The sequence below is a fragment of the Ochotona princeps genome, chromosome 6 (assembly GCF_030435755.1).
Source record: "Ochotona princeps isolate mOchPri1 chromosome 6, mOchPri1.hap1, whole genome shotgun sequence".
NCBI lineage: Eukaryota > Metazoa > Chordata > Mammalia > Lagomorpha > Ochotonidae > Ochotona > Ochotona princeps.
In genome coordinates this window covers 59,665,623-59,693,154 of record NC_080837.1, presented here as the reverse complement: position 1 = coordinate 59,693,154, position 27,532 = coordinate 59,665,623, and the positions used below count along the sequence as shown (strand labels likewise).

At 41.4% G+C, this 27,532-nt stretch overlaps 1 pseudogene; it reads left to right on the top strand.

Moving 5' to 3' along the window:
- The first annotated feature begins 427 nt into the window (after positions 1-427).
- Positions 428-27,532, top strand: part of LOC101523926 (heterogeneous nuclear ribonucleoprotein A/B-like) — a 92,557-nt pseudogene continuing 65,452 nt past the window's right edge.

Below are 27,532 nucleotides of genomic sequence, written 5' to 3'. Positions count from 1 at the left end.
GGAATTCAGTAAGGTTGGACCTACGTATCCCCCATAGAATTGACCCCCGGACCTGGTTTTCTTGCGAGCTGGTTGGTGTCATGACCCAGTGTAATGTTACCCATCCCCTGATCCAACACTCACTATCAGGTACTGAGATCTCCCTGCCAGGCAGGCCCCCTGCCATAGCTTGTGTATGCACTGGCGTGTGCTGGTCAGCCACGTTCCATGCTAACAAGCCCAACCTGGGACTTTAATGTGGGTTGGTGCATCAGTCTGACCACCAAATATCTTCAGGTCTCTACCCTCCAAGCCGTCAGGTCTCAGTTCCCTTGCTTACCTGCAAGTACAGTGTCCCTGTTGTTGGGTGTCCTTCAGGAGTCATTCCTCAGCTACATGTATGGTGGCCTTATTCATGGGTGTCCCTAGGCAGTAATTCCATACCCTCATGACCCCGGAGCTCACCACCAGATGGCCAGCAGGCAGAGACCAGCGCCAGTTTGTGCTCTGGCCACCCACAAGCCCAGGACCCTCCTACTGCCGAGCAGCGTTGCATGGGGAGCTAGAATCCCCAGCAGGAAACCTAGGCTGGCACAGGTACCCCTAGCCACAGCCACATTGCTGGGATACCCAGACACTCATGCCGTTCTGCTGCTCAGACTTACCTGGACCTCTGTAAGAACTCTTGTTAACTTGATTATAACTATGAGAGTTTTGTTTTCAAATAAAGTTGTGTTTATAGATATCATGTTAACAATTCAGTACCGCTTTTCTGGCAATATAATTAAATGTACAGGAGGAGGAATGTGTTAAATTTCTTTCCTGATTTTGTCTTTGACAATGCAGTGCAACTACTGCCTTCTGACAGGGTTCTAGAGTTCGCTCTACATTGCCTCAAGTGTTTTGGGCTCTTCTCTGATATGCTAAGTTAGTAGTTCACCCATTCTAAGGGACAGTGTAGCTGGGTCAACTGGTACCCTGACTAATTTTCACCCTCTGGCACCCATCTTCCTCCCCTAAGCCAGATCAATGAATATTTTAGTTGAATGACATTTCTCTCAGCTGAATTACTTCAGAACTAATTTCTACCTTGCCAACCAAATTATTCTCTTAGCAACTGAGTATCTCTGATGGTTTTATATTGTGTATTGCATCTCTGTGCTTTATGTTCCCTGTCCATGATGTTCCAGAAATATTTCTCCAATTGTGATGGAAGCATGCAGACCTCCAGGCAGTACTTGAAGCTAGTCGGAGTAGGAGATCAGGGGAAGGGAGCTGTATGAGACACATTTGTAATGATTCCTCGAATCTACATTCCATGGAATTGGCTCCTTCAACATCTTCGCTTTTAGCATTACTTAGGCTAACTGCAAGTAAAACAAACTAGTTGCACAGTTAGGTGTGACTTACATATGATTTATTGCTTTTGTAGGTTTACTAGATTTGAATGACTATGTGGCTTTATCTTAGTTTTAGAAACTTAAAGGGATATACCAAGCAGTATTGCTGGGGTTGAAAAACACATTCTATTTCTTTAGTATTGCAGAAATGCTTATTGTTATTATATAAGAATAGATATATAGAAATTGACATAATTGTATTCAAGTACATGGGAATAGTTCTAGTATAAAATAGAAACATATGCTTGATGGAAACAACAGGAAACACATCAGTGTGTTATAATAGAGACTTATTGCAAATAGGTTAAAAAATGGGATCTCACAAATGTAAAGAAGATATAAATTCTATAAAAATCAATGGCTCACATGTTTTTTTTTGATTTTGTGTTCAGTGGCAGTTTAGTATCAGATCATGCTAGTTTCTTGCTTAAGGTGAAAAGTGATTTTATTCTTAACTTTATTTTCATGCTCCTCTTTTTGGCAAGAATCATTAATATTAGGTTGTTGACAAAATAAAAGGCAGAGCTAGGAATGGAACATATTAAGGAAAATGCATTGTTGCGTGCATGATGTAGAATATTTAACTAGATTAAATAAAGCTGATTTTTTTTTTTGTAAAAAGCTGCTTTTCATGAAGCTTAGTGCCAGGAAAGATCAAGGTCTTCTTTTTTTAGATCTCTCCATTTGGTTCCTCTAAGAGACAGAGATGCTACACAAGTCCTAATATGGTGAATCAGTAAATCCAGTATTGTCATGATAGTTTTCCATTGCACCTTGCTCAGGCAACTACGTTAAAGTGCCCAAATAAAGATGGCTGACTTTCATGTTTGGCAAGGTAGATGACATTTTTAGGTCTATCAGTTGATTATTCAGAATAATGCCAAAGATGTGGCTAGTGACCTTTTTAAAAAAGCACAGAGGAAGACAATAATGGAGATAATGTGGCTGTTTAGCTTCTCCAAGTAGGAGAAATTTAGCACATTAGGTTTTGCAGAGAAAATAAAATGTATTATGGATTCCCTAGGAATTTTATTCCTTTGGAGAAAGTGACAATGATGGAATTACAATTAAAGGAGTTCTTTTAATTTTCTATTTGAATTTACAATCTGGTTTTCTGGTTGAAGTACCAGAAATCTATGATTAATCAGCTTAATCCTTTATCCTTCTGGGACTTAAATATTACTCTTAGATTTAGTTCCTAGGTTACTGTACTAATTCTATCTAAGGGGCTTGAAAATAACTTTGAGGTTTAAAGATTTAATTTAACTATGGAATAATGGAATATAAGACTTTAAAACCTCAGTGAAACAAATTTCTATGAGGTATGACAACATTTTAAATATTTTCCTCTCAATTTTGCTGAAAATTAAGGCACCAAAATTAGAATTGTCAAGATACAAGGGACTATAGGTGATTCTCTTGCCAAAAAATCTTATATTACAGGAGAAGGCAGAGCATTTTTTTTTTTTTTTAAATTGAAGAGACTAGAGAGGATACAGTGCTTTTGATTCTCAGTTCAGTAAGATATGTGTGATACGCCTCTGGGGCAAGAGTTCTGAGTTTTTTTTTTTTCCTAAACCTTGCTATTTGCTAATGGTCTTAGGTACACGGATTAGTGGATGCTACAGTATGATACCCAGATCCTTTGTCTTTCGGACTGAAATACTCATTTGCCCAGCTGCTGGGGATGTTGTCAGTTGGTACCACCTGGCTGAGTCTCCAGGACTTGCCCTTTATGGATCAGAACTACCTTGGCATTTCACTCTCCCTCCCAGTGAAGAAAGCAGTCACACCCAAAGACTGGTTTATGTAAGGGTATGTCAGCTCTGTTTCTTGCTAACATAGGAAACTATTCAAGGGTCATTCCAACTCCAGAACTTCTTAGGGGATTAGCTGAGATCTTTTTCAGGCTTTCAAAGGCTTTCTGCCCAGTCCTACTCTTCAGTCTGCAAACGCATCTTAACACACCTTCCTCACACAGCTCTCATCCTCTGATTCTTTCTTCTGAGAACCTGACCACTAATGTCTTGAGTTAAGTTTAACTTAAGTTTGAATAGCTTCCTGCTGTCTGTGGAGAATCAATATATATTTCCCTGACATGGGACTCGAGTGAAGACTAAATCAGCATCATCATTTGAAGTAGTATGTAGTTTCTACTTGTAAATTAAACTTTTTCTTTAAGCAGAGATTTCTACCGCTAGTGATTATCTTCTGAAGCCTTCTGCTTTAAAGTTTTGATCCCACTCGTCACTTCTCGTAACTTAGAGCTGAAAGGAAAGCAATTATATAGAATTACCTGTTAGAAGAGTAAACAGAAGAGAAAAAGAACAACCTATCTTGAATGTAAGAAATCATTTTATTTTACTGCTAACAATGAAAAATATCCTAATCCTACTGCTCAGATTTATTGGCTGGGAACATCAACACTTAATAAACATAGCTACATTTTTTTTTTTCTCCACAGAATCTTACTTCTACACTCAAGTACAGTGCTGATATAGAAGTTGTTTAATGCGACCCATCCTCAGTTTTATGTATACTCAGCATTCCCTTGTGGGGTTGACTGGATAAATCACAATCCACCATGGAGATCTTTGATATTTAATACAAAAGAGCACATGGAAACACCACCGGAGAAATGAAAAACAAACAGATTTCAGAACAGAAATTTCTACCCACTCTATTCCCAGAGCACTATGCTAATAAAATAAACATGATGGACTGTATATTTTATTCTGAGCACATCAAGGCTAGTAGTGTATATTGAAGGATTAGGACAATTTTTTTTGCACAATTAGTGCACTATATTCTTACTATTTTAAAAGAGAAACTATTGTGGTGGTTTGTATACTTGTTACCAATCTCTTGACTACTCTGGTGATAGGGATCTAGTCACACAAATTTCTTTATTTTAATTCTGATTTGCCTTCAATCAGACAGAATAACAGTATTTCCATGACTGAAATTCTCTTTAGAACGAGATCAGGAGGAGAAGGAGCAGCTGTTAGTAAAATATTAAGTTTGTACAGGGAGTTTAACTAGTGCATTAACCAACTGAACTTCTTTAATCAGTTGAGTTTCAGCAACTCCCCTTATGTGACATATTGGTTTCAACAAGTCCTACCCTTTTTTCTTGTTTATGATTTTTAATTAAAAAAATTCTTTATCCCATGTAGGGCATAGCCTAGGTTGCATTGTACCTAGGCAAGTGTCACACTGTGGGGAGAAAAGCAGCTAACAACTGGCGGGCGTCCTGGGACTGGTTAATACCAAATTATTGTTAATTATGCCAGTGTGTCAGCATAGCCATCTACTCAATTCTATTTTTTTAAAAGATATATAGGGGCAGACATCATCATGCCAACAGACAGGGTTTGGGGACCTGTGTGTGAGAGTGAGTGGGCCCTGGGTAGGCAGGCAGGGCTCCAGGTTGGCATGGTACACTGCCAGAAGACTGGGCATTGGGGGTTGTAGACTGCAATGAGAAGCAGGTCTGGAGATACATGTGACAGAGAATGTCACAGGTGAGGAGAGACTTCTGAGTGACATCCACCAACCTGGCTACTGCACTTGCAAGTAAACAGGAGGGCTGAGACCAGGTGGTTTAGAGGAGGGAAACCAGAGGACTTTTTGGAGCCAAACTAATACATCTGCCCATGTGAGAGACCTGAGCTGTGATTGTTGGTTCAACCACCTCCTATCAACATAAGTGAAAGCTATGGCTGGAGGTCCTACCTGTTAGAGCACAACCATAGCCTGTCAGTGAGTGTTAGGGAAGGGGTTGGACCATGTTAATCTGGGCTGTGACACTAACCAGCTCGTGAGAGAACTAGGTCTGGGAGCACATTCTGTGGGGGGTTGTATGCTCATCCTTCAGTAACTGCCATATTAACTGGTTTGCTTGAGGGCTGGGGTGGTGATGGACTGAGCTAGATATGACCATGACACTCACCAACACTCATATGCATTAGGGTTGGGAACAGGCCAGGTTGGTCCAAGCTGTAACACCTGCAAGCAAATTCAAGAATTGGGCGTGGGGCAGGCTGGGCCACAACATCCACCAGCCCAGACAAAGGCCGACACTGGGAGTCAGACTGTGCTGGGTAAGGGCTTAGCACCTGTTGGCATGCTTGAGATCTGGGCCTGGTGGGGGAAACTTCCCTGGTGGGCTGTCACTCCTGCTTGTGAGCACATGAGTCAGGGTTGGGTGTTGGTCAGGCTAGACAGGATTGCTTCACTTGTTGGCAGGTGTGTGGGTTGCTCTGTAGGGGGTGGGCCAGGCAGGGCTAGAACAAACCACAGCACACTGGCTTGTGTGGGAGGCAGGATGGGATGCATGCTATGCTGAGCTAGGCTAGGCTATCACACCTACTGGTTTGCATGAACATTAGTGATGGGTGCACACTGGGTTGGGCTAGGCTGTAGCACATGCCAGCATGAGCTGAAACTGAGGGCAGGCTGGGCCGAGGTAGTTTGTTAACAACTCCTGGTGGATGCCAAGGTGAGGTGAGCCATTCCCATCTGGGTCACAGCTCCCACCAGCACATGTAAGAACTGGGATGGAGGCAAGCCCAGTAGGAGAGCTGCAGGGGCTCCTCTGCTGGGTCACTGCTCCTTCTGGTGAGCATGGGAGCTGGAACCAAGGGCAGACTAGGCTAGGCAGGTTACAACACGTGTTGACCTGCATGTGAGCTGGGTTATGGGGAAAGCTAGGCTGGGCTAAGTGATCGTATCTACTGATGTATGCATGAGCCAGAGTGCAGGCTGGTGGATCTTTGCTGTAGCATCAGCTGACAAGTGCTAGGATTGGGGGAAAGTTCTGTCAGACTAGACCGTAGGATCACCTGAAAAATGCAAGACCCAGAGCTGAGAGTGGGCTCAGTAGGGAAACTGTGGGCACATCTATGATATTTATTTATTTATATTCCTAATTTTGTTGCTTTGCTTTTACAATTGTGTAAATAAAAAGGTGCTTCTGAAATGAATGGTCATAATAGGAAAAGAAGTTAGAGCCAACTGATCTGGGGGTGGAGGCCAAAAAGAACTCCAAGAGTGCTAACAGAATGTCTTCCTAAAATTATTTTTATTGGAGGGGCTGGCATGGTGGCGTAACAAGCTAAGACTCTGCCTGCAGCACTGAGGTCCCATATAAGTGCCAATCTGAGTCACAGATACTCTAATTCTGATCCAGCTCTCTGTTTTTGGCTTGAGAAGTTAGAGGATGCTGGCCCGCATTCTTGAGTTCTTGGCGTTCATGTGGGAGTCCCAGAAAAAGATCCTGGTTTCTGGCTTCAGGCCAGCCTAGCTTCAGTCATTATGACTGAGGAGGGAATCAGTGTTTGAAAGATCTCTGTTTTTCTCTCTCTGTAATTCTGCCTTTCCAATAAAAGTAAATAACTCTTTAAAGAAAAATAATTTTTATTGGCAATGCAGACTAATAGGAAGGTGGAGGGAGGGACTGAGAGAGGTGTTGGGTAGGAGAGGGAGATAGGTTCTTGCATGCCAACGCCAGTGCCTGCAATAGCTGGGGATAGCTGAAGCTAACACTGGCAGCCAGGAGCTGCTAAACCCATGTCTCCTACATAGGTGGTAGTGTCCCAGCAGATTTGATTTATCACCCATTGCCTTCCAGGGTGGACATCAGCAGGAACCTGGATCAAAATCGGGTTCAGGAATCAAACTCAGTCATTCTAGTCTGGCATGTAGGTATACTGAGCAACATCTTAACTATTGTGCCAAATGCCCACCCTGACAAGGAATGTTTAGTGACGCATCTTTAAATCTGTAAGTGTAGTTTATATAAAAGAAGTAAATGGAAGCATAATTATCCTTTCCATCACTGACGTGAAGTTTAGGAAAATTTCTTATACAGTGTTCAGAATCTGACTATGGTTCAGCACTCTTCTAGGTTGTCCAAAAACTTGGAGTATACAATAGCTGTATCAGAAATATACACTCCCTTGTACTAAGCTTGACATTTTCTTAAAGTCATATGACCAGGGCCCAAGGTCAAGGACAGGCTCCAACTGGATTGGATAGAAATTTGTTAAAGGTGGGATTGTTTTGCATCAGGGGATATGATTTTGAGATGAGCCACCTGGTGAATAGTTGCGATAAATAAGTAAACCATTTGGATGTGTTGTTCCACTGGAGATCCATGTTTTTTTACTGGAAATTTTTGAATGTATTCTGAAGTTACAAATACCTTTACACTTTATAAAGAATAAAGTGGCATTTCATGTAATATCAATGTCAGAGTATATGACAATCAACTATGACCTAGTTCATTTATATTTATGTAGCAAAATAATGGCTTTTCAATTGATAAGATTAGGAAGACTGATTAGACTTGTATCAGTTCACTCTGCTGCCAAGTGATTTATTTTTTTAAAGATTTATTTATTTTTATTACAAAGTCAGATATACAGAGAGGAGGAGAGGCAGAGAGGAAGATCTTCCTTCTGGTGATTCACTCCCCAAGTGAGCGCATCGGCCCTTGCTGCGCCGATCCAATGCCGGGAGCCAGGAACCTCCTCCAGGTCTCCCACATGGGTGCAGGGTCCCAAAGCCCTGGACCGTCCTTGACTGCTTTCCCAGGCCACAAGCAGGGAGCTGGATGGGAAGCGGAGCCGCCGGGACCAGAACCGGCGCCCATATGGGATCCCTGCACCTGGAAGGCGAGGACTTTAGCAGTTAGGCCATGCTGGGCCCTGCCAAGTGATTTTTTTTTTAAAATTTATTTTTGGTGATATGTACATAGTTGAACATGGTGGGAAAGGTCGAGTATCAGGGCATAGTGGGTGATAACATTGTTCACACATTTTCTTTTTCTTCTTCCTGTATATGGGGGAGAAGGGATTACAAGATGAGAAACCATGCCCAGCCTTCCAACTGCCACATTAGCCAGGGAATGGGGTACTGCCACTCAACGTCAACTTAGGGTCCCTATTGTGGAACATTTTCTGAGGGTTCTGCTCACGTGGTTTCAATAGTTCTGAGATGCTGCTGATATTACTGGTCCAAGGATGAGGAAATCCTTCCCAGGTAGATTGCTGTCATAGTCCACATCTGAGTCTCCATTGGCCCAGAAATTTGCTGTGAAGATTCAACGTGATGGTCTGTCGGTTTGTTCTGGCCTCCATCCTCAGCAAAACAGTGGGTGCTGTGGCCTTTCTCTGCCCGGCCCTGCCTAACACACACTCAGCCCTCACATACCACAGGGTGAGCTGTAACCCAGTCAGAGTGACTCCCAATAACTTCCTCTGGATCGGCCCCTCAGCTCTGGTTCCTGTGCCTACCACCATGTGCAGTGGACTAGTCTGGTCTCCCTCACATCACATTTAGATTCCGTATACATCGTTGGGCGTTGAAGCCTAATTCAACCCAACCCACTTCACCTTCCAACATACACTCATGCCAGGGGGTGCCACTGCCTGTTCAGTCAGGCCTTCTCTCAGTCCTGGTTCTCATGCTCACCAGTGGGAGTTGCAGCTCATCAGACGGGAGCCCACAACCTCCCCACTAGATCTACTCCCTAGTGTGGATATTGTACTCTCCAGGTGGTTCTGCAATCTGGCTTGACAGGACTTGCCCCCTGTCCCAGCACTTGCCAGCTGATGATGCAGCGAAGCCCAAGCAGCCTGCTTTTATTCTGGCTCATGCCTGTACCAGTGGATACAATTGGTTGCCCCAGCCTGGCTCTCCCCCCAATCTAGTTCATATGCAGGCCTACAGACCATGTAGCCTGGCCCAGCTGGTTTGCTCCCAGTTCCAGCTCTCACACTCGTCAGCATGAGCAGTGAGTGGCCCAGCAGTGGAGTCCCTGCTACTCCCCTACCAGGGTCACACTCTCTGACCTGGTCTTGCATGTGCTGGTGGGTGCTGCAGCCCAGTCTGGTGTGGCCCATCTCACCTTGGCATTTGCTGGTGGGTGCTGTAGCCTGGCTCAACTTAGTCTGCCTTCATTTCAGCTCGCGCTAGCTGGAGCTGCCGTCCAGTCCTGCTGCCAAGTGACTTTTAAGGAAATATATTTTTACAGTTTATTTGGCTTTGATATTCTGGATAAGGAGTTTTGGAACATTACTAACAGGAAAGTGTTGTGTCCAGGTGAGGGGAATGGCTGAGAAAAGGTCTGTATTTTGAGACAAAACATGTTTACTGGAAGGTTTGGTTTTGACAGAAGCTGCCCTGCAAAGCTTAAAAAGGACTAATATCTTCTTATCAGTGTGAAATTTATTAGGCCACGCACTAGTTGTTTTCACCTCCATTCACCTTCTTGAGCTTTTCATTTTCATCCACCTTTTTTTTTGGCTGAACTGTCTTTTTAGATCCCTGAGTATACTATTTTATGAGACCTGACATTTCTAAGAATATGTTTCTATTTTCTTCACACATCAATGACAGCTTGACTGAGTAGTATAAAATAGTTTTCCTCTGTTCAAATTCTGCAGACATTTCTTCATTGTCTAATTATATATTTGTTTTGCCACTAGGTATTTACCTGTATTGACCTTTTCTTTTTGCTTACATTCTTTTGAATATTTCCTATGCTATAATTTAAAAATTTTTCCAGGTGAATTTATTTCTTGGGGCCTAGTGAGATTTCATGATATGTGTATGTTTTAGATCAATATTTTTTTGTCTTGATTTATTATGTCTTTGCCGTGCCTTCATTGTTTCCAACTTTATTTCTGTCCTTTGTCTTATGGGAGAACTTTTCAACTTTGTCCTCCACATCATAAATAAGATTTTCTCCAGTGTGAATTCTATCATAATGCACATTAACCTCTCATTACCTTGTTAGTTTCTTACTGTATAGGCCAATTTTCCTCCTTTAATATCATTCATTTTTCACTCTGTGTCCTCATACTCTTTTCTTATGGTTTTCAGATCCTATAATTTTGGTTGGCCAAAATTTTCTAGAATGGCATTTTGATTTCTGTTGTGATTTTTTCCCAGAAGACTGTCTTTAGGATAAAACTTTAAAAATTGTCCTTATCTATTTGGTAGGAATAGGGGAAAACAGAGAGCACCCATCTACCAGTTCACTCCTCAAAAGCCCAGCACGAATGTGACTGAGCCAGTGGAAGCCAGATGCTGGGACTCAGTCCAGGTCTCCAGTGTGGGTGCAGGAATCCAGTTTGAACCATCAGTGATACCTCCTAGCATCTACAGTATCAGTAAGCTGGAATTGGGGCTTGAACCTAGACATGCTGGTATGGGATGCAGACTCCCCATCAACACCATAATTGCTATGCCAAATATCTGTCCCCTAATTTTCACTTTTGAAGTAAAGAAAACAAATTCCATGTTGTTATTATTCTTTTTGTTTTGACTGCTGTATCTTTTCTTCAGAACTGATGTCAGCCGAAGCCTTTCCTTGTGTTTTTACACGAAGACAAACCGATGTAAATGCCCTAATGTCACTGTCCAGGAGGTACTTGGGTAGCTCGCTGCATGAGGCTCTGATTATTTCCTATCTTTGTGGGTATTTCTTGGCTGCTCTGAAACCAGAGTATACAAAACCTGCAGCCTTTTCTTAGCACAGTTGCCAGGGTTCTTTCTGCTTTGCTTCACTGGAAGAAATTTGTTTATTAGGGCAATGAATCTTTTTTTTTTTTTAAAGGTTTGGATATTTCCTGAGAGCTTGAATCCCCATGTGTAGAAATATTATTTATGAGGGTTTAGTGGAATGGGGATTGGGAGTAAGTGGGTAGTTTAATGCACTTTGATGCCTCAAAAATCAGCACTTTTGTTCAGGTACCAGCTTCCCTTTTTGCCACTTGGTTTATATGATGATCTCTGAGAAAGCAGTAGCTAACAGAGGCAGACAGCATTTCCACTTTCCTTCAAGCAGGAAAAGGGGTTAGGTTTTATGAAAAGAAAAATGAATTATTCACTGATTTTTTGAGTCTAACTCAGTGTCCCTCAAGCTTTAGCAATGAATGAACCCCTTCTAAGGAACTGATTTTTTATAGACTCACAGCAGGGACTTTTTTTTTTTTTTTTTCACAGCAGGGACTTAAAGGGCCTTTCTTTTTTTTTAATTGTTTTTTATTAATTATTATGCATTATGTGACAGTTTCATAGGCTCTGGGAATCCCCCCCACCCCCCAACGCCCCTCCCCCCTGGTGGATTCCTTCACCTTGGTGCAGTATTACAGTTCAAATTCAATCAAGATTCTTTCCTTACAAACATATACCAAGCATAAAGTCCAGCTACTTATTGTCCAGATGGGTTGAACAGTTTCTTGGGGAGACCATTTCTGGTCCAAAGTTAGAGCTGGTAGAATATCATCCTAGTCAATTAAGAGTCCCAATATAGCATTAACAGCAATTTGTAACATTATGGAATTGACAGGGTTTTGCGTAACCAGTGTGTTACAAAAAACAAAATAAAACAAAAAAACAAAAAAGCAAGTTCTTAACCACAACCTATGATTAGCTCATTGACATTTCAATTTTAGTTTATATACAGGACCGGCTGCCATATACCTTAAAATGGCTATAAGGTACCATTCAGCTGTCTCGTGTCTATTTCATTTTCGTATTTAGCCATTTGTTGTGTTGAAGTATAATTTTGCTGATCTTGGCAGATTTTAGGATAATCTAGACTGGCTTGTAACTCTAACAAGACATTGGTCGACAATTAAGGTGCAGAACATTTTTTTTTGAGGGGGGGATGTGCAGGAAAGTCCCCAACACCTTGGTGAGGAGTGACTAATCTTTGTGTCCCACCCAGCGAGGCATGAGCCAATCCATGCCAGCTCTTTCCTGTCAGATTCCAAGCTCTACTTTCTGTTGTTTGTCTATTTATTTTAGGTTTTTTTAGTTTGTATGATTGTTTGTTTGCTGTGAGGGGTTTTCGGAGCGATCCTGATGGTCATTGCAAGGGAGGGTGGGGGTCCAGAGGTGGAGCCAGGCTCGGACCAGAGAAAGCTCTCCTCCCTGGTCCCGAAGGACGTTCATTGTTCTTCTGTTTCTGCGGACCACTCAGGGCTTCTGGTTGTCTTTCCGATGACGTTGGTTTCTGCACGGTAGTGTTTGGACTTCTTCCATCCCCTGCGGAAGCTCTGAAAGGGCCTTTCTAACAATGTATTTCAAAACACACAAGACTAAAACTAAGGACAAACTTATAAGCATCACATCAATATAAAGCCAAAAATATTACCAGATTAAACATATTCTCTGCAGAAAACTTAATAAATTTAATTTAATGTGATTTATGGTACTCCTGTGAAACTAAGCTGTTGCTCACAGAACATGTCATGTACTGACTTGTAGGGTAAAGAAGCTATTGTTATCATTGCGTTGACATACCGCTTGCTGGATTATGCTAACAGAGAAAAATCCTGAACAGTTTATTAGGATGATCTTTTCTTAGATGTTGCATTTGCAAAATTGATGTAACTGATTTTGGCCTGTGATTGGCATTTTTCTCTAAAGGTAGGATTTTCTCCCCTGTGCAAGAAAAAAAGTAAAAGGCAATGAATTCAATACCAATATTTACAGTTTATATAGGTAATATATTTAGCTCAAAATAAGGAATCAAGTGCCAGTGTACATATAGATCATCTGATGTATCAATTTTTTTCATCAGGTAGATGAAACAGTAGAAAATAGTATATACCTATCCTCTGAGTGGGTCTTAGGAGTAGATAGGCTCTGAGGAAGTAGAGCAATCAGTGAAAAGCAAATTTTGGTCTGATGGGTCAGAATGTATACGTGTGTGTGTGTGTGTGTGTGTGTGTGTCCTTTCACAGCAAGATATCCTGTGTCTTTTGCGTTTTAATACAAAAAATGGGGAGCCAAGTTGTGGTCCGGGGTAGAAAATATGTCTAGGGCTAAATGGGTTTTCTTTCTTTTAAAAAGGTTTGTTTCTTTTCATTGGAAAGTCAGATGTTTACAGAGAGACAGAAGGAAAGACAAAGATCTTCTTCCATGCACTGGTTCACTCCCTAAGTGGCCCCAACAGCTGGAGCTGAACTGATCCAAAGTCAGGAGCCAAGAGCTTCTTCTAGGTCTCTCATGTGTGTTGGGTCATCCTCTACTGCTTTCCCTGGCTATAAGCAGGGAGCTGGAACGGAAGTAGAGCAGCCAGGATATGAACCGGTGCCCATATGGGATCCTGGTGCATGCAAAGCATGGACTTTAGTCACTAGGCTACCATGCCAGGCCCCTAAATGGGTTTTCTATTCTGATATCCAGAGCTGAGTTTGTTTAATACATCAATTCATGATATTTCCATTTCTTCCTTTTGTCCCATACCCAATGTATGGAATTAGTAGTTCCATATATAAAGTACCCAGATGTGAATTATTAGGTCCTGAATTACTGGTTTCTATGAGTAGGATATAGAGAACTGATATAATTGAAAACAATTAAATTTAGCTCACAAAATTTATTCAGCAGCTTATTGTAGCAGGAGTGGTGTGGAATGCTATGAAATTGTCATGCTGTAGGATGAAATGTGTGCATAGCTTCTGTCAGTTTGGTTGTATATGTAGCTGACTTCCAGATAACTAAAAATCTCAGGGTAAGAAAACTGGGTTACTTTAATCTACTTCAATTACATATTGCTTTTTGAATTCAGTAGATTTATTAATTCATTTGGTAAAAATTTATTGAGTCTCTGATATGGCTTCCCTAGGCAGGGTTCCAAACGTTATAGCATGAAACTAAAGAAACCACCTTCTTTGATGGAGTTTATATGTGAGATAATAAAATAAACAAAAGATGTAATATAGTTATAGAAGGTGATAAATGTTGTACAGAAAAATAATACAGGGTTAGGAATAGAGAATGATAGGGATAGTAGTAATTGTGTCAAATCAAGTCTGACAACTTTGTCTACCTGCCTCAATTTTTGGGAAAAGTTTAAAAGTCAAGCTTTTTCTACAGTTTTCATTACTTAAGTGGAAGCAATGGTGCTTTCTTATGAGGACCTTCTGGGAACTTAAGATGGGAAACGTCTGAACTCATTCATATGGCCTGTATTTCATACTTTCACTCATGTGTCCTAAATTGACACATTGTTTGTGTAAAGCATGAACCATAATCATGATCACACACTGTGGTAATATCAGTTAATACTGAACTTACGCTTTTGAATTTTATGTTTTCTGTTGAATCACATTTTCTATGTTCCTCTTTTAATTCTTTTACAGATGTATTTTATTTATTTGAGATAAAATGTTACAGAACTCTGAGAGAGGTGGAGTTAGAGAAGGACCTTCCATCTGCTCCTTCATTCCCCAAATGGCTGCAATAGCCAGGACTGAACCAGAACCAAGCAGAGCCTGGAACTCCATCTCTGTCTCCCATGTGAGTGTTGGGACCCAACTGTCAGTCATTTTCTGCTGCTTTCCAAAGCACATCAGCAAGAAATGAGATCAGAAGTGGAGCAGCCAAGACTAGAACAGGTACTCAAATGAGGTGACGGCATAGTAGGTGGAGGCTTAACTTGCTGCATCACAGTGCCAACCCATGTCTTTTCAATAAAGTCATTGACTATATTAGAATGAATTATAATCTATACTATTTCTTGTCAATAAGATTCTCGTTCATATTTCTCCTCTTTGATATTCTCTCTTGATCATTGCAGAGTAAATGTGGTACGATGAAATGTGGCAAACCCTAAGAGCTAAAACTTTCGGTGAGCTCCATGAAAAGTTATGCTAAGAAGACAGCTTTTCATGGGAGGCAGATAGGACAGGTGTTTTTGTCCTATAGGAAGAGAATGTTTTGCTTTGTGCTTCTTCCTACAGATATTGAAGAGTTACTAAAATGTGCTTTGGTTTTCAGAAAAATGTCTCTGCAACTCATATAATTTATGAGCATTTAGGATTCTGTCACATAAAATAGGTGTTTCAGTGAAATTGCATTTTATAATGTTGTATAACTTATGATATTGGATTTTTGAGATTCATGGTTTTGAATTTTTATACTGTGCAGTATTACTACATGGATCCATTCTCATTTCTGCCCAGAACTCCCGCTTTAAATCTCTGTTCTGCCTTTTCAATTTTTTTGATTACCAGACATCAGTCTTTTCTAACATCTTGTAGTTTGACCTTAACAAATTTCTCTCATGGTTATTAATGTTCTATTTTCTGGGATTTCTAGACAATATTTTCCATTGCTCTCATTTCCTCTTAGGGAGAAGAGGTAGACATTGGGAGATACAGTAGGATGAGGAAGTTGTCATGTAGTCTTCTATTAGTATATTTGCACGGAGGCTTAAAACAAGTGTTGATTAAAGGACAATATAATGCCTGGCCACAGAGATAACATGAAACCAAAGTCTTTCTTAAAATCCATTAGTGCAAATGACATATCTTGGTACCAGATCCTTTCATCATGAGATGATGAGGGGTGGAAAAATCAGATAGAAAGAAAAAAATAAAGTTAGGTATTGGATATCTGAATTAAACTTTGGAATATAAATATTTTTCTCAAAATAGAGTGAAGATTGACTGGAAGCTTAACCTGGTGCTTTGGAATGGCATGCGTTTTGAGTGGCAGTATAGGATAACCTGTTGTAAGCACAATGTCCACCTTGGCCCTCAACTTCATGTATGACTTTTTGAATTTGAAACAATAAGTGAATAAAAACATAAAGTAAAATAATTTCTGGCCACGAAGTATAATATTGCAGTTTGAGCACTTTGTTCTTTGGTTATGGGAATTATTTTATTTCTTAGGCAGATATCCCCGCCCCCACGCCCTGTTCTGTCTGTAATTTCTAGTAATCATTGTTTACACCTTTCTTGTTTCAAACTTTGTAATAAGAATACCCAAACAAGATGTTTTATCTTCCAGTTGTTGTTGTTGTTGTTGTTGTTGTTGTTATTGTTGTTCTTAAATTTTTACGGGCTAGCACTTTGGCTTACTATGCTATGCCTCAACTTTCAGTCAAGAATCAAGAATTCCATCCAAAACTCTCATGTTGGTGGAAAGGGTCAGGTACTTGGACCATCCTCTGCCGCTTTCCCAGGCATGTTCAGGCTCATTAGCAGGGAGCTAAATTGGTCCTTGAGCTGGCACTGAGATATGGGATGCCAGTGTAGCAAGAGAAGGTTTCACCTGCTATACCACAATGCTGGCCCCTCTTTTTTTCTCTCTCTCTTCTCTACTATTTTTTTTCTCTCTCTTTTCCTTCCTTCCTCTTTTCTTCCTCTTTTCTTTTCTCTTCTCTTCTTTTCTTTCTTTCTTTCTTTCTTTCTTTCTTCTTTTTCTTTTGGTTTTAAGAGTGCTTTAATTTCCTTTGAACTTTAGCCTTTGAATTACAGAATCCCGACTTTGCTTAATGACCGCAATGCTCTCTTTTATTCTTTTAAGATTATTTAGTACAATTGGCTACTGCTTCTGTTTCATATTGTTTTTCTTTCCTGGGCAGTTGGGGCGCAAGATTAAAAAAATCTTTAAAAAAAGATGTATTTATTCAAGTTGTTTGTGAGTTGTTTGGTGCTTTCCTGGGTATATTATTAAAGATATGGACTAGAAGCAGAGTAGCCAGGACTCAAACTTATGTTCCCATATGTGATGCTTATACCACAGTGGCTTAATCCACTGTGCCACAATGCCCACCCGTCCTGAGTTTCTTTTTAAAAACTTGTTTGTGTAGGTGTCTGTATTTCATGTTGGTACTTCCCTCAAGTTAATGATCTTTGGCTTGCTGTTTGTATTTAAATGTGAGATGCCCAAGAATCTGAATAATCAAATTGTCTGGGCTTATTGATTGGGCAAGGATCTAGAAGTTTCCTTGTAAGAAGGCCTCCAAATCTCATGGTATTGGATATTTTTCCGTGAATTTATGAAGTTCTGCAGAAATGATTGTCCTAATTTCCTGCTGTCAGTATTTTGATTGGGCGAACTTCATATTTTTGTTTTTGGAAGAGGAAGGAAGGAAGGAAGGAAGAAAGGAAGGAAGGAAGGAAGGAAGGAAGGAAGGAAGGAAGGAAGGAAGGAAGGAAAAAAGGAAGAAAGAAAGAAAGAAAAGAAAGAGAAATGAGAGATGGTCCCTTCACTCCCTATACTCCCTTAGCACCTGTAACAGCCAGATCTGGGATAGGCCAAAACCAGGAGCCAGGAACTCCAGTCTGGCCTTTCACATGGGAAGTGAGGGTCCTAATACTTTGGGACATCATCTGTTGCCTGTCCAAGCCCTTTACAGGAAGTTGAATTGGAAGCGAATAGCCAGGACTCAAATCATATGGGATAGGACACTATTATATGGGATGTAAGCATCACAAGTGCCAATTTAACCTATTGTACTGCCAGCCTCAATAACTGCTCTTGTATAGATTTTCTACCACATTCCTGTTTTCAGTCCCATTGCTCACTCTTCATCATTGATTATAAGCAAATACTAAGATTCCCTACATTTCCTTATTGTGAAGGATGAATGGTTCATTTGCCAATGTATTTCCAGTTTCATGCACTTAGATGTCATTCCCTCTACATTAATAAATCATTTACCATCATTCCATGTATATCCTATATTCCAATATGATAATGTTTTTTATCTTCCTTTATCTGCTATTCTTTTTCTGTCTTTTATTTTTGGAGATGTTTAGAAAGAAACAGAAGAAAGCATGTGTCTTCAAGTTACCACATTTCTGGAGTAGTCATACCAGTAAATTAAAAAGAAATTGTTACTTTCAAAGTCTCAAAGACCAATAACTGAGAACAAATGGTTCTTTTTTTTTTCTGCCAGTCTAGTGAGAATCTTAGCACCCATTACTCATGTCATCTTACTTTAAGTACAGGTGTATTGATAATATTTTCCACCCTCTCAATGTCCTGGTTCCCACTTCTCTTTTTGGGATACTTCTATTGTTGAAGTTGAGCACCATCCACACAGTGTGATCAGTGATTGAGGTGCTGAATGATAATTAAGGTCTGACCATAGTTCAATAAGAAATACGATGACTTGTTTGGAACAGGAAATGGGGAATATTCTTGTTGAGTAAGTGCTGTCTACTCTCCCTGAAAATCTACCTTCCTAGTTGGCTTCTGGACTGAGTGGCCTTTGCACATGTAAGGTTGTGGTTCTAAACTTTCTTGGAGGACTTCCGTAAGACTACTTCTTCTTTTTTTCTTTTTTTTTTAAACATTTATTTATTTTTATTGGAAAGGCAGATATACAGAGAGGAGGAGAGAGACAGAGAAGAAGATTTTCTGTCCGATGGTTCACTCCCCAGGTGGCTGCAGTGACTGGAGCGGAGACAGTCTGAAGCCAGGAGCCCAGACTTCTTCTAGGTCTCCCACGTGGGTGCAGGGACCCAAGGCTTTGGGCCGTCCTTGACTGCTTTCCCAAGCCACAAGCAGGGAGCTGGATGGGAAGTGGGGCTGCTGGGATTAGAACCGGCGCTCATATGGGATCCCGGCACATTGAAGGTGAGAACTTTAGCCACTAGGCCATTGCGCTGGACCCCCTGAGACTATTTCTGAACTTTTGGGGTTCTCTCTTACTTATTTCCTACTTGCTAGCCCAACTTCTAATTCTTTTAATCTTAGTGTTCCTTCAGGAACTATACTTTTTTTCAGGAGGTGTTTTTTTTTTTTTCTTTCTTTCTACCATCTTCTTAAGATTTTCTTGTTCTTTAGTATTTAACCTAATAGCCCATTAGATGTGGAACCCAAACACTACAAGCTTTTTTCTATATAACTGTGCTAATATTTATGTTCTTTAGGAAGTGAAAGGAAATACATGAATTTTCTTCTCCTACAGAAAATGGGGTATGTGTATGTGGAAACCAGTGTTTATATGTTGTCATGAATTTCTGATGACTTAAAATAGCGTTTCCATTCAAGCCACTTGGAGTTGTTAGACTGCTCAGCCAGCCAATCAGCAACTGTTTTAGAAGAGCTAATTCCCTCAAGTACCGATAGGAACTATGATGAATCTGCAGCTTTCAGCAGCCTTTGGATTAGGAGTTGGAACTCTGAGGGGGGATGAAATGGAACAGGTGGGTGACTTACTTTAAGTCAATAGCTGTAAGTCACACTCACCCTCTTAATTGTAAGTTTCCATCTGCCTACCCATCCATAAATGACGTCTCCCTCGGAACATCTGCTCACCAGGGCCCTGGGGTGGTATCATGAAACTACTCCCCTTCTCAAGATCATAAATGGCAATGCCTAGGAGTGAGCTCTGTCTTCCTGTGGACAAAAAATGGAATTCAGGAAGATTTTCCTCACTCTCAGCTTTTGCCTCCCAACTCTCTCCACACCTCAACATGCCCCATGTATATCTGTGATTTCCTCACCTTTTAAATTAACTTAAAAAAGAGCTAATTTTGTGTAAGGCTCTAGAAACACAAAAATGATTGAAAAAGAAAGGGTTATATGATAAAAACTCAAATATAGAACATGTCTATAGAATATTCCTTTATTTCTATATAGAGAAGACAGTTAGGTTCTAAACATGGTAGTCTCTAGAACCCATTTATTATCCAGAGAATTCAAGGGGTACTAGAAACAGGTGAGAAAGAGGATGAATAGTAATGTTTAGGAGGTGAATGTAGCAACCTGGCAGATCCAGCTGAAATCACAGATGCTGATTTTTTACTTGATTTCACAAAATAGGATCTGTTTTTTTTTTTCTGAATATTATTCATTTTTAAAATGGTGTTTCCTGGGTTTGGCTCTTAATTCCACCTTCTTGTCAGTATAGACCCTGGGAGGCAGTCGTGAAAACCCCAGTAGTTGGATTCCAGATTTTAACGTGGGGAAACTGGATTGTGATCCCAGATGCTGACTCCTAGCTATCCCAGCTCAGTCCTGAATGTTGTGTGCATTTGGGAAGTGCGCCAGCATCTGGGAGTTGTTCACCTACTCTGCTCTGAATCTGTGCCGTCCAAATAAGAAAAAAAAGGTTAAATTTTTGATACTTGTAGCCTAGAATAAAGGAAACATAAAATCTTTTCTCTGTAATAACTCAGTCATTAGTAAAATATAAACCGAAGAGCTGAATGATTTTGCAAATGGCCTATAAATGTGTTTGCAGGAAAGTTCTTTCTATTAAATCAGTATAAGCAGTTAGGTCAGGTAGTTCTACTTTCTGAGTTGAGTAGCTGAACTTTTTTTTTTTAAAGATTTATTTATTTTTATTGGAAAGGCAGATATAAAAAGAGGAGGAGAGACAGAGAGGAAGATCTGTCCGATGGTTCACTCTCCAAGTGAGCCGCAACAGCTGGTGCTGCGCACATCCAAAGCCAGCAGCCAGGAACTCTTCCAGGTCTCCCACGTGGGTGCAGGGTTCCAAGGCCTTGGTCCGTCCTCAACTGCTTTCCCAGGCCATAAACAGGGAGCTGGATGGGAAGCAGGGCCACCGGGATTAGAACCGGCGCCCATATGGGATCCTGGCGGGTGCAAGGCGATGACCTTAACCACTACACCATTGCTCTGGGATGAACTTTCATTATCTTTTCTAAGTGGTAGGTAAGTAGGATAAATGAAAGGAAAACATGTTTGGGTGAAGGTAGTATTTAGCATTATGTTTTGTTTATGCAGCTGAATTTTTTTTTTCTGGATTGAACTCCTATTGTTTCTAACAGTTTTACTTCTGTATTAAAAATTTATTAGAAAAATATTTTTGAAATAGAAGTTTTTTTTTTCATTAATGGTACTTGTGTCGTTGCTCTAGTCCTAACTGTGGTTAATTCCATATGCAAAACAGGTTATATCAATTAATAATAATGTTGTCTGACCTCCAAGTCTGTCTTTTCATAAGATAAGTAGATTAGTTCATGTTAACTTATTCGTTGATTCCCATAGCCCCTGGTATTTTGCACAAAATACAGGTTCAATACATTTAAAACAAAAACAGATATAGATCCTAATATAGTCTAATTGAATAAAATGAAAATACTTCAAAGACATTGGCTTAATATTTGAAACTGAAGACAGGTTGGACAGTACAGTCTAATCCAAATAAATACTGGAAGGTACTAGACATGGCAGTAGTCAACTTCTATTCTGAAATAGATTTACTAAACTTAAATATTTGAATATTTCAATAATCAAAATATTCAAAATAATTGAACATTTCAATAATTTCAATAATTGAGAATCAGGCATCCTGAACTAATCATTAGTATGTAAAAGCTGTGTTATTGAAATAAAAATCAAACTGGAGTATTCTCAAAAAATGGTTATTCATAGATACATATAAAAGACATAAAACCTTCTAGCACATCAGGTCCAATATTTCTCTTTTTCATAAATCAGGGAAAGGCCTTTTCTTCTGAATTGATGGGCTATTTCTCTTTCTCCATCTCTGTCTCCTGCTGATTTGAAGGTGTTTAATGAATATTCATGATAACTGATTTTACCCCCCAGTGGCAGCCATAGAAATTTTTACTGACTACTTAGGACTCATAGATCAGCATTAAAAATAAAAACAAAAACAAAAAAACTAGATTGGTTAATTCACAACCTGAAAAAATAATAGGTATATGCAAAACATTTTAATTGGGATACCAAGTTCTATAAATCATTATTTCTTTGCCTTCCCTTATAGTGATCACATTTTAAAATTATGTTTTCTTAATAGATTAATCTACTCACTTTTACTACATGTGATTTGGAGCATGACCTTGTATGTAAAAGGGCTATAGTTATTTCTCCCAATTTATGGGACAGTAAGACTTTTTTAGATTAGTTTTGCTGAAGAATTGTTTACAAATACACTTTATGAGATTTGGAGAAACTATTGCAGAGGAATCTTAAAGGGCTTCATGATACTGACTAACATGATGCGTAACTAACACAGTAGTTTATTCATGTAATCCACCCAATTATTTTATTTTGGTTAGATTAATATATGCACATACTGAGACCATTTTCCAATTCTACCAGTTATATCTGAGCTCATACACACTTCCTTGGACTCAGAATGACCCACATGAGGAGTTATGCCTCTCTGGTGTGGCACGACTCTGGCCCAGGCACATGAATTTGAAGTATGCACAGGAAAGGAGAATAAAGGAAAGAAATAGGTAGACTAGTTGAGTAGCCAACGGAGTAGCTAGCAATATGAAAGCTAACAACAGCAGCGTGCAAAGTTCAGAACTGTAAATATTTAAAGAATTTTAGATTTTTTGGTGAAAGGAACTGTTACAATATAAAACAAGGGTGCGAAGTCTATTGGTACTGATGTGTGAACTTTTATAGTTATTTTTAAAGTTTTCAAAATGCCCCACTTCCCATGGCTCTTAAAATTTTTATTATTTATTTTTTATTGTTTGTGGAAGGCTAGAGAGTGGGGAGTCTTTGCCAAAGAATTATTAGCACTCTACGTACAAATGGAACAACACCAGAATAACATGTTTAAGTTAGAAATCTTGGACTAGGGAGGATTACCTTGGAAATACATTTATTTTCAGCTCTGCAAAGCCTCCAGGAAAATTGTATCATTGTGGCAAATGCAATGAATCCCGTTACTGCACTTTTAATTCAACTCTGTACTGACATACATTCAAAGCAGAATATGGTGGCACAAGTACTTGAATCCCTGCCACTCTCATGGGAGACCCGGATGAAGTTCTTGGCTCTTGGCTTTCAGTCTGTCTCAATTCTAACTGTTGTGGTAATTTTAGTAATGAACCAGTGGTTTGACCATCTCTTTCTCATTCCTTTCTCCTACTTGTCTCCCTTTCAAATTTCACCACCATTACCAGTGTTTCGGGGAGTGATGGGTGAGGCCAATCCTCACTTCTTGCTCCGTACTTTGTCAGACTTTGCTGTATTCCTCTAGCAGCAATTTATTGAATAAGCCATATGAAAATTCAGTGTTTTACATCTGGGTATACAAAAGTAAAACTAGTCCTTTTCCTCATGAAGCTGTTCCAGTAGGGGAAAGACAGTCACTATTCAAACAAATATGTAATATAGCAGGTGATGATAGTGCCAGAAGATGCATGAAATTGTGAGGGACAGTGAGATGCAGATAGGATGGGTTGGGTGGGATGTTCGGTGAGACCAACTCTTCTAGATAAGTGACATTTTAGTAGAGACCTAAATGGCTGAGACCTAAATGGCTGATGATATGGATATGGGGCAAAGAGTCTGTACTTAGAAGAAACAGGAAGTGCAGAGGTCTTGAGGTAGAGAATTCTTATATTCATTTTTTTTGTCAGTCTGTGAACTGTGAGACAGTATCTTGTCATTTTTAATTTATTTTTGTTATAGTTTTGACAATCTTTACATAGTTAATTTGGGTAAAGGGGTTCAAGGGCTATAGGAAAGTGGGTAAGACTATTATTTCCCTATTGTTTCCTTCTTGTATCTGAGGTAAAGGGGGATATTGAGGGAGAAGCCCCACCCAGTGTTCCACCCACCCCAGGTCCAGGATGTGGGTCATGCTCTGAGATACTTGCTCGAGTGGTTTTGATAGTTCACCAGTTATGAATCGCTGCCAGTCTCACCACTCCAAGCACGATGAGGTCATCGAAGAATCCACTGATTGACATAGTCTATCATAGAGTCTCCATTTGCCCAGTATTTTGTTGCCAACATATAGCTGAGGTGGTTGATTGACCTGTGCTGTCTTCTGTCTTTTCTTGGGTAGGGTTCTGAGTCCGGCATTTCGATTGGGGAGATTCCCAAAGAAACTTTGAGGTGTTCACAGATTCTTGTATGTTCTAGCAAGCACAGGGCCCAGCACAGTCCATTGCCCCAATCAGCTGGTGGTTTCAATTGCTGGGTTGGTTCTGTTTTCAGTCCTGCGTTGCACTGGAACCAATGGGTGTTGCAGTCCAGCCTGCTTCTGCGCAGCACATACTCAGCCATTGCATAAACCAGTGGGAGCTGCAGCCTAGTTGGGGCGACCCACAATAACCCCCACCAGGCCCACCCCCTACCCTGGTTTGCCAGTATGTGTAGCAGACTAGTCCAGTCTGTCCCACATCCCATTTAGCTCTCGTAAATGTCAATGGGTATTGCAGCTTAGTTCCATCTAACCAGCTCAACTATCCAGCCCTCACGGATGTTGTTGAGTGCCTCTGTCTAGCCACCCCAGCCCCTGTCCTAGTTTCCGTGCCTTCCCATGGGAGTGGTAACCCAAGAAGGAGGAGCCCACTATTTCCCTCCCAGGTCTCTCTCACTCCTGGATTATGCACTCTCTCAAGTGGTTCTGTGGTTTGACTTGACAGAATTAGCCCCCTGTGCCAGCTTCTGCCAGCTGATGCTGTGGCTAAGCCCAAACAACCCTCACCCACTCTAACTTATGCATGCCCCAGCAGGAATAATCAGCCCAGCCTGGCTTTTCCCTGATCTAGTCCACATGAGGCCCACAGGTGTTGTAGCCCTATTTGGTCTGGTCTGTCCCCATCCCAGCCCGCGCTCTCCAGTGGGAGTAGCTGTCTGGCGAGGGAACTCCCCTTATTCCCCCTGCCAGCTCTGCCCCCTCCCTTCCTGGTTCTCATGTGTGCTGGTTGGGCGCTGCGGTCACATCTGGCACAGGCAACCTCACCTTGGCATTCCGTATTGTGCACTGGTTTTTTGTTGTGACCGAACCTGGCTCGACCCACACTCTGCTCTGGTGCTCAGATTTGCCAGTGGATGACATGTACTGATTCAGCCTGGTCTACCCCTGACCCATGCCAAATATATATGCCTGTGGGTAACTTTCCATGGCCTATTCTGGGCTGTTTCCTATCATGCTTCTTGCGCTTACCTTCCGGGTCTGTGTCCTGCCAGAGGAGTTGCCCAGGCTCCTCCATCAGAACCTCTCCCAATGCCAGATTTTGCGCATACCAGGGGGTCCATGAGCCAGCCCTACTCAGTTCACCTCCTCTCCTAGCAGGAGCAGTGGCTTTTCCTGACTGGCCTTCAACCCATTCTGGTTCTTGCTGTTGGATGTTTCAGCCCAGCCACGGCTCGTCCATACCCACATATGGCTCCTACATGGCTCAGTAGGGATTGAGACCTAGCCTAGTCCGTCCAACATCTATCCTGGTTCTCCACAACACCAGACGGTGTTGGAGTCTGTCCCGGCTTGGTGCTTCCAGTCCCAGTCCACACTTTTGCCAAGGGAGACTACAACCGTTTCCTGATCAGAATGCAGCCCCCATTCCAGCACACGCACCCCTTGATGGGAACCTCAACCCAGTTAGGGTGTCCCCTTAGCTCCCCAAGTGGGCCTCTTCCTAGCCATAGATCACGCGCATGCCAGTGGTTGCTCTGACTCAGATTGGCTCAGTTCCTCTCTTGTCCCGGCCTCTGCCTTAGACACTGTGGCTTAGCGTCCCTGACTCACGCAGACCAGTAGGTGCCAGAGCCTAGCTTGGCATGACCTGTGCTCCATCTTGGTTTCTAGTTTCGCTTGTAGGCTAAGGTTTGCTCAGTCCTGCCCAGTACCTCCTGTTCCATTACCAATTCACACGTTAGCCAGCTGTTGGAGCTACTTTGCCCAGCTTGTCTGACCCCCAGGTCTGAACCACATGTTCACCAGCAGGAGCTATGACTCGCCAAGGGAGTTTCCCAAGTTCCTCCACTTGATCCACTCCCAGACCCAGTTCTCATACATGCCATTGGGTTTTAGGCCAGCCTGGTGCAGTCTGGCCTTCCATTTGGCCATGTATGAGCTGGTGAATGTTGTAGCCTGACCCATTCCACACCCCATTCAGGATGCACATTTGGGTGCTGCTGCCTTGACCAGTCCAGACTGTTGCAAGTTCCTTTACCTGTGATTGATGGCAAGCTCCTTGGTTACACCTAGCTTAGTCCATCACCACCCCTACTATTGAGCTAACCAGTGGGGCTAGAATTTCCACAGGGTTTGACCCACATATCCCCCACAGAATCTACCCCCAGATATGGTTCTCGAGTGCTAGTTAATGTCATGGCCCTGCCTAATGTGACCCATCTGCTGATCCATCATCATGTCAGGTAATAGGATATCCTGCTGGACAAGCCCTGAGCCTTAGCTTTTGCATGAACTGGTGTTCGGTGCTCAGCATTGTTCAGTGATTACAAGTTCTTCAAAGGAAGAGTTACTGTCATTGGGAATCTTTAGGATTGATTCACATCCCAGAAACACAGCGGGTTCAACCTGGAGCTACCTTAGCAGCGATTCAAAGAACCAAAACCGAGAGCTCATCACATGCACGTGATGGCTGGCGTCTGGGATCTGAGCATGAGACGCCCCTCCTGAGACCCACCCGCAGCCAGTAGGCTGCAGGAAGTTTCAACCCCCAGGTCCAAGGTCGTGCCCCTCCCCAATCGTATCCACCGCTCAATGAGGGTGGTGGGTGGGCCCCAGGCCCCAGGATGCCTGTGAGTCACGGAGACTCCCCACCTCAGTCGGTGTACTCACCCTGAAGGGAGCAGGCCCTGGAGCCCAGGCAGGCCCTGGGACAGCTCACCACGTGCACGGGGTGGCTGGCATTTAGTATCTTGTCATTTTGATGTACATTTCCTTTGTTGTAACTTTGTAAGTTACTCATTTCCCTCTTCTGCCTATAGACAGTGGTCTTTAAAAAAATGGTGCAGGTTATTTGGATATTTTAAATTTTATTTCTTTATCAGTTTTCTTTTGTTTTTTTAAGATTTATTTATTTTCATTAAAGTCTGATATACAGAGAGGAGGAGAGACAGAGAGGAAGATCTTCTGTCCGATGATTCACTCCCCAAGTGGCCGCAACGGTTGGAGCTGAGCCATTCTGAAGCCAGGAGCCTCTTCCCGGTCTCCCATGTGGGTGCAGGTTCCCAAGGCTTTGGGCCATCCTTGACTGCTTTTCCAGGCCACAAGCAGGGAGCTGGATGGGAAGAGGGGCTGCCGATATTAGAAACGGCATCCATATGAGATCCTGGCACAGTCAAGGCGAGGACCTTAACCACTACGCCATCACGCCGGACCCTTTTATCAGTTTTCTGTATTGTACATGCCTTTAAAACATTTCTAGCAATTTGCTTCTGAATTGACACAGAAATTTCTGTTTGGATAACTTTAATGAAAGAGAAGGTGTCCATGCTAAAAATGAATATTAAATAATCACATTGATTAATGATTAATCAAATTGATTACTTTTGGGTATTATAATATGAAAATAATAATGAAAATAATATAGCTTTTGAAAATAATTTCAATTATGTGGAATTTTTCCAACTTTAAAGTTTGCTTGTATATCTACATTTATAGAAGT